This window comes from Populus trichocarpa, chromosome 13 (genome assembly GCF_000002775.5).
Source record: "Populus trichocarpa isolate Nisqually-1 chromosome 13, P.trichocarpa_v4.1, whole genome shotgun sequence".
NCBI classification, from domain to species: Eukaryota; Viridiplantae; Streptophyta; class Magnoliopsida; order Malpighiales; family Salicaceae; genus Populus; species Populus trichocarpa.
The window spans coordinates 15,699,579-15,705,617 of record NC_037297.2 but is presented as its reverse complement, the minus strand read 5'-3'; the positions used below and the strand labels follow the sequence as shown (position 1 = coordinate 15,705,617).

Below are 6,039 nucleotides of genomic sequence, written 5' to 3'. Positions count from 1 at the left end.
ATAACGAATCCAGATGTATCCAACGGTCCATTTTCTTATTAAGTAGTTTAACCCAGAAGTAGGCTGATTAGTTGGAACAGAAGAGGATGAATCCGGGCACACTAGATTCCTTCATAACAGTATGCTAGTCAACCTTCCTGTTTCACAAGTCCTATGGTTAGAAAAAATACATGAAAGCATTACCAAAAAGTAAATGCAACCAGATTCAACACATCATCTCATGAGATTAAGTAAATGTTTGTATCTATTGAAGCTTGCAACAATTAACTCCCACTAAAACAAAACAAAGTGAAAAGAAAAAAGAAAGAAACTAAAGCAAAACAAGTTGCTTCGGAGGTACTTTTGCATCTTGAATACAGCCTAAGAGGTAATAAGAATCAACATCAGAGCCCATGAATGCAAATACTCCCAATTCAATAAGAGTCTTTACATCCATCAGGCTAGGAATATATCAGGGACTCTTATGATGAGAAAAATAACATAAGAAGACAATTCTAGTGCTGTAACTATTATAAATTATTCAGTCAATAAATAAAAATTACTCAGTAAAAGCAATGAATTTGATCTCAAACAGAACATATTTTTTTTCTGAAATGCTAACCAATGGGACAGTACACTTCAAAAATTTAAGCAAACCTCTCTGAACACCCCAGAAGAAAGCAGAGACCAAACGCAACAACCAGGTGCCACCAGCAGATCTACGAGGAAAAAAGAGCAGAATTCGATAAAGATAATCAACAATGAACAAGTATAAAAAAGCTGCAAGGTTGACAGCAGGTCAAACCTTAATAATTATTCTTGAGAATAGAAGAGAAAGAAACATCAATTATTACGGAAACATCATATCAGTTCAAATATAATCCATTAAAAGAATCCAAACATCTTTCACAAAACGAAACCAGACACATTGGTTCTTGCCATAATTCAAATGGAGCACACTCACTGATTATCTATCCAGAATCTCAATTAAAAAAAAACAAAAAAACAAAAGTTAATCACATAAACGGAGGAAAACATAACAAAAATCAAATATTCGAACTGAGATCTATAAAGCTAAGAATGAAACAGAGAAAGGGCTTTAGCAGTTTAAGCCAAAAAAGGCTTATCAGTCTTCCTTGATTGCCAATCAAGCAAACCAATAAAAAACAAAAATTTACTACAAGTTTTAAGCAGCTTTGCTAAACACACTAAAAAAACATGGGACATGATAAAAGAAATCAAATTCTACCCCGTTTGACTGCTTAAAAAATCCAAAAAACTGAAAACAAAGCCAAAACCGATAAAGCTCAACTATTTAACTATCTGAAGCAAGAACTTCTCAGCCCAACTAATTAAGAAGCAAAAAAAACCCTCTGATTCTTCATGCTTTCCTTCAGTTTCTCAGCAACCAGACAGGCCGTGAATCACAAGAATTCCGATTCGAAAAAAAAACAAAATCCAAATTTAAGATGTTAACTGTAAGTACCTCGAGATTTGATTGGAATCGACGGAATCAGGTGTGGAGATTACGCGGAAGGATCAAACGACGGGGAGTCTTTAGGGATCTTAGAAGCAACGGCAGCGAGAGAGATAAAAAAGAGGAGGCGGAGAGTGAGAGTGAGAGGAAATAGCGAGGCGAGAGACGGCGAAAAAATGAAGAGAGGGATAGGTGGGAAAAGACGAATAGAAGAAAAGAAGAGGACGTCGGAGGTGCTGGTACACGTGCTAAGTCATTACAACCCACGTTCCATTTTATTTTACGGTTTTTGATTATTTTTATTAAATGCTAGATGTAATTAATTATTTTCCTTTTGTTTTAATAAAGAAAAGAAGAGAGAAGAAGAGAGACCACATCATTTATTTGGAAAGTTTAATTTCGTAATTAGTACTGAAGGATATTTAATTGGCGGAGACAGATATTTTCCCCGCATTTCTTTTTTTGGTACTTATTACTTTTATTTTGTCACATGGGATTTGACACATTTATTTTCTTATATTAACGAGTACTTATATTTTTTATATTTTTCTTTCTATTCATGAATTCTTTTTTACAATGTGGATGCTTTGTGATTCTTACAAACAATTTCTTCTTGAAAATGATAAGAGATAAAATAAAATAATGTAAGTGGAGTTTGATCCACTAAAACTTCTAATTATACATTAAGTTGTATTTAAATTAATTTAATTATTAAGATAATATGAACTTCTTCTTCTTCTCAAGAACAAAAGAATCATCCCCCCCACATGCTAAATTCCCACTTAAACGAAATTCACCTTAAAAAAAGGCCAGCTTTTTCTAACAATATATATTACTTTTTGTCAGGAAGAAGTTTTTTAATATTTAAATATTTTGATTAAAAATAATATTATAGAAAAATCCTAAAAAATACTTTAATTTACATAATTTATTTAAGATTTATTAGGGAAAGAACTTTGATATTGGAGCGGGATGAAAATTCTTATAATGCCTAGATATGTTTTAAAAATATTTTTAATTTAAAAAATTGATGTTTTTTTAATTTTTTATAATATTATAAATAAAGTATATAATATATAAAAAGAAATATTTTAATATATTTTAAAATAAAATATTTTTGAGTAGGGCAACTACCGAACACAGTATAAGAGAGGAACATAATAAAATTACATTCTCATAAATGTAAGATGAAATGGTGGCAATGATATAATGCAGACACTGACCAAAGCAATAGGGGGGGGGACACGACAAAGGGAGGCTAGTTAAGGTCAGTCAAGGTAGGTAGCGCGTGGCATAAGATACAGAGACAGTCCAAAAATAGGCCCCACGCTGCCTGTCAAAGAGACATGACGTTTTATTTTATTTATCTGGAAAACTACAAACGAGTCTTTCAACTAAATATATGATTTCATTTAAGTCTCTAAGTTTCCAAAACTATCACGAGCTGGTCAATTTAGCCCAGACAAGTTTCCTATCTAAAATAATAATTAAAAAATATATATATTTACTAATGCATGCTGCTAACAATATCAAACGCTACATGTCCTGTTAATGACAATACATAGTAAACAAGAATTGCTAATTATGAAATCTTGAAGCTATATGCAAAGAATTGATATTGTTGCGTAGAATCTAGCTCGAGAATGCTTGGACAATTAAGAAAAAACACAAGGGAAGTCTTTAGCTTTAGGACTATATTGCTTAGTTTTGAAGATTCGAGGATTAATTGAAATTATCTGTTTGGTTAGGAAACTTATTTAGTTTGGTTGTTAGTTCGAGAAGTCGGCAGCGGCTCGTAGCCGTTCATGGTGCTCAATCTCGGCTTAGTGAGGACCCCACACAAGCAAACCAAAAGAACCCTTCGAGAAACGAGACTCCTCGTGGGGTCCATACTTCGCGCCGACAGCGGTTTTCGCTTGTCACCACGTCGCCCGCCAGAACAATTGCTTATGTTAACAACGAGCGCGTCGGAGAAAGATTAGGCACATGGTAAAAGCTCTTGGTAGTCGAGATTAATTTATTTTCTGAGAAGGACACCGAGGGGGTTGTTTGGGAGGGCCTAAAGGAGAAGGAAAAAAACAGGCGACGCAGCTCAAGCACGCGCGATGCTCGCTGTTGCAAAATGTGGTTCGCTCACCACAGTGGCCTGTACTAAAATATCTTGAAAGGCTTCCTCGTTTTCTAACAAGGATAAGATTCATGCAATCACCAAGCGCAGAATAGGAAGCTCATTACCCAGAAACAGCAAAAAGCTTGTGCATAAAAAGCAGCGGTGCTAAGGGATTTCTTCTGCGCATACATGTAAATGGGATTTGACAAATTTTATAGCAGCAAAACAAATCAAGTCCAAGAATTTGATTCCTCTCGCGAAATCTTATCCCACGCCGTTCATCCCATGAAGCATGAAACAAGGTCAAGGTATGCTGGCCATAGTCTTGAATCGATCCATGTCTTCCGAGATTAAATTAATTTTATTTTTCCCTCCCTCTTCCAATCCATTTTTTGCTGTCATTTTAATATTGCCACAATAGGGAATGTTAGTGGAGAATGGTTGATTATGCTCCTTTTCTCAAAGCTACCGATGAAGAATATGCCTCTAAAATATTCGGCTTCTGAGGTTGCACGTGCAAAGTTCACTTTCATGTGACTAACAAGAGCCCAATATAATAAAACTATCTCTGGTACCATAACTGTTGTGGCTGGTGGCTGTCGGTGTCAGATTTCTAATGTCACTCACTGGGCATCTCCATAAAGACCCCACAAGATCTTGCGCCCTGTAAACTTTTCTGCTCGTTTAACGAACTGGGGGGGCACAGTTGATAGTTGTAGGAGCGTTGCTTTGCTGGTATCGGTTTTTTTTTATATATATATATATAAAATATATTTAAGTTTAGGATTCTCTACAAGCAGGAAAAAATCTTCGGATTCTTAGTTTTAGCATGGGTTAATCACTCTACTAATCTCTCTTTTTAATCTCTTATCATTTTCTGCTTAGCGAGAATCATTTGTGTGGAAAAAGGAATATCACGAGCGCGCAGAGGGCGTGTCAAGAGGGCACTAAGATTCCTAGGTTTTGTAATATTATACGAGTTGAGTATTTTCAATGCCACTTTGATATTAATACTGAGAGCATGAACAAGAATTGGAGTTCCGATATTATATGATAAAATCCTTTCAATTATGATTAATAACACGTTGTCTTCTACATCAAGTAATCATACGTATGTATGTAAGATCTTGGGACGTGGAATATCGATCAAAGGTTGGACCGAGAACAATCTTTTTTGAAAGACGAGAGTCAAAGAAACACACACACGGAGAGGGGGAGTGGAGAGATAGTTTGATACCACACTGTCTAATACAATGAGGGATCGAGGGAGGAAGAAAGTGGGAAAGCATGGGACAGGTAAGCAAAATGTACGAAAGCAGAAGTTGAAAATGGAGAAGGAAAAAGAGATGGGAAGGGGGAGGCCAGGGAGGGGGATTTGTCATCTTTTAAGTCTTGACTTTTTTTTATTCAATTCTCTTGTAAAGTCTCCATGGATGGGCGTGGAGGTGCCACATCTGCCAAAGTTTTCCGACCTCTTTTTCTCCACCCTTGTATGTGTACAAATTGTTGCCCCACCACCACAAAGGAGTTAAGAAAGAGAATTTTTCCACACGGAAAGGTCATTTTTTTGACTCTGCAGCTTGGACTTTATAGCCATCAAGCCATGTCTTCTACGTAGCAAAGCTCTCAGGAAGCAAGAGAATCCAAGCAAATACAACAACAATCCACGCATGTTTGAGCTACAAAACTTTGGATTTAACCTATCGATGGAGAGCCAACAAGAAAAATAAGTCAATGAACAGCAAATATAATAAAATAGAAGTGATCAAAAACCTCATTTTTGTAACATGACACGTTATTGTTCTCAATTTTATCAGTTTCGTGACAAAGTTGTCCGTCCATGCAAGGAAACATCAAGTCCTTTTCGCATGTATTTAGCTGTGGAAATTAAGGCAACATTGTCTAATTTTCAATGGATTTGGGATGAAATTGGGAAAATTAGTTGGTTTGGGATATCATTGAAGTAATACATTTGTGATGATAACGAGGTTTTCCCTTTGTAGATTCACGTATAGTCAGAAGGGATACTCAATATTAAAAATAAACACCGATTACACTGCTTACAAATTCTTCCTACATATATACATTTTAACAAGAAATTTATGGTCTGGGATTTTACATCTAGAAGAAACTCAGGGTAGTTTAGGCTTACAATCTAAACCAATGTTACAGCAGCAAAGAGAAGAAAAAGAACCCCTCCAATATAATTAAGCAATGGCCTGTGCAAGAGATGGACTAAGTTTCCTTATGCATGAAATGAAAATGAGAAAATTCCTTACTGTATGTTACTATTTTCCCCGAAGAAATCATGGCAAAGGATGAAGATGGCATGGTTAGCGGCGCATAGGTCCATTACTTAGATATTCCAACTGGAGAATAGTCTATGCATGGGAAAAACTTTATTGGTTGCTAAATCATGTTGGTCCAACCGAGGGATATTTTCAAGGTACAAATACCATGATGTTTCAGACCT

At 35.7% G+C, this 6,039-nt stretch overlaps 1 long non-coding RNA gene across 1 annotated transcript; it reads right to left on the bottom strand.

Annotated features, from left to right (window-relative positions):
- Positions 1–30: 30 nt before the first annotated feature.
- On the bottom strand, positions 31–1,600 carry LOC127904218 (uncharacterized). Its single transcript, XR_008057140.1, has 3 exons — positions 1,466–1,600; positions 637–698; positions 31–137 (listed from the first exon to the last, which is right to left on the bottom strand). It is a non-coding gene; the product is annotated as an uncharacterized LOC127904218 (long non-coding RNA).
- Positions 1,601–6,039: the final 4,439 nt, after the last annotated feature.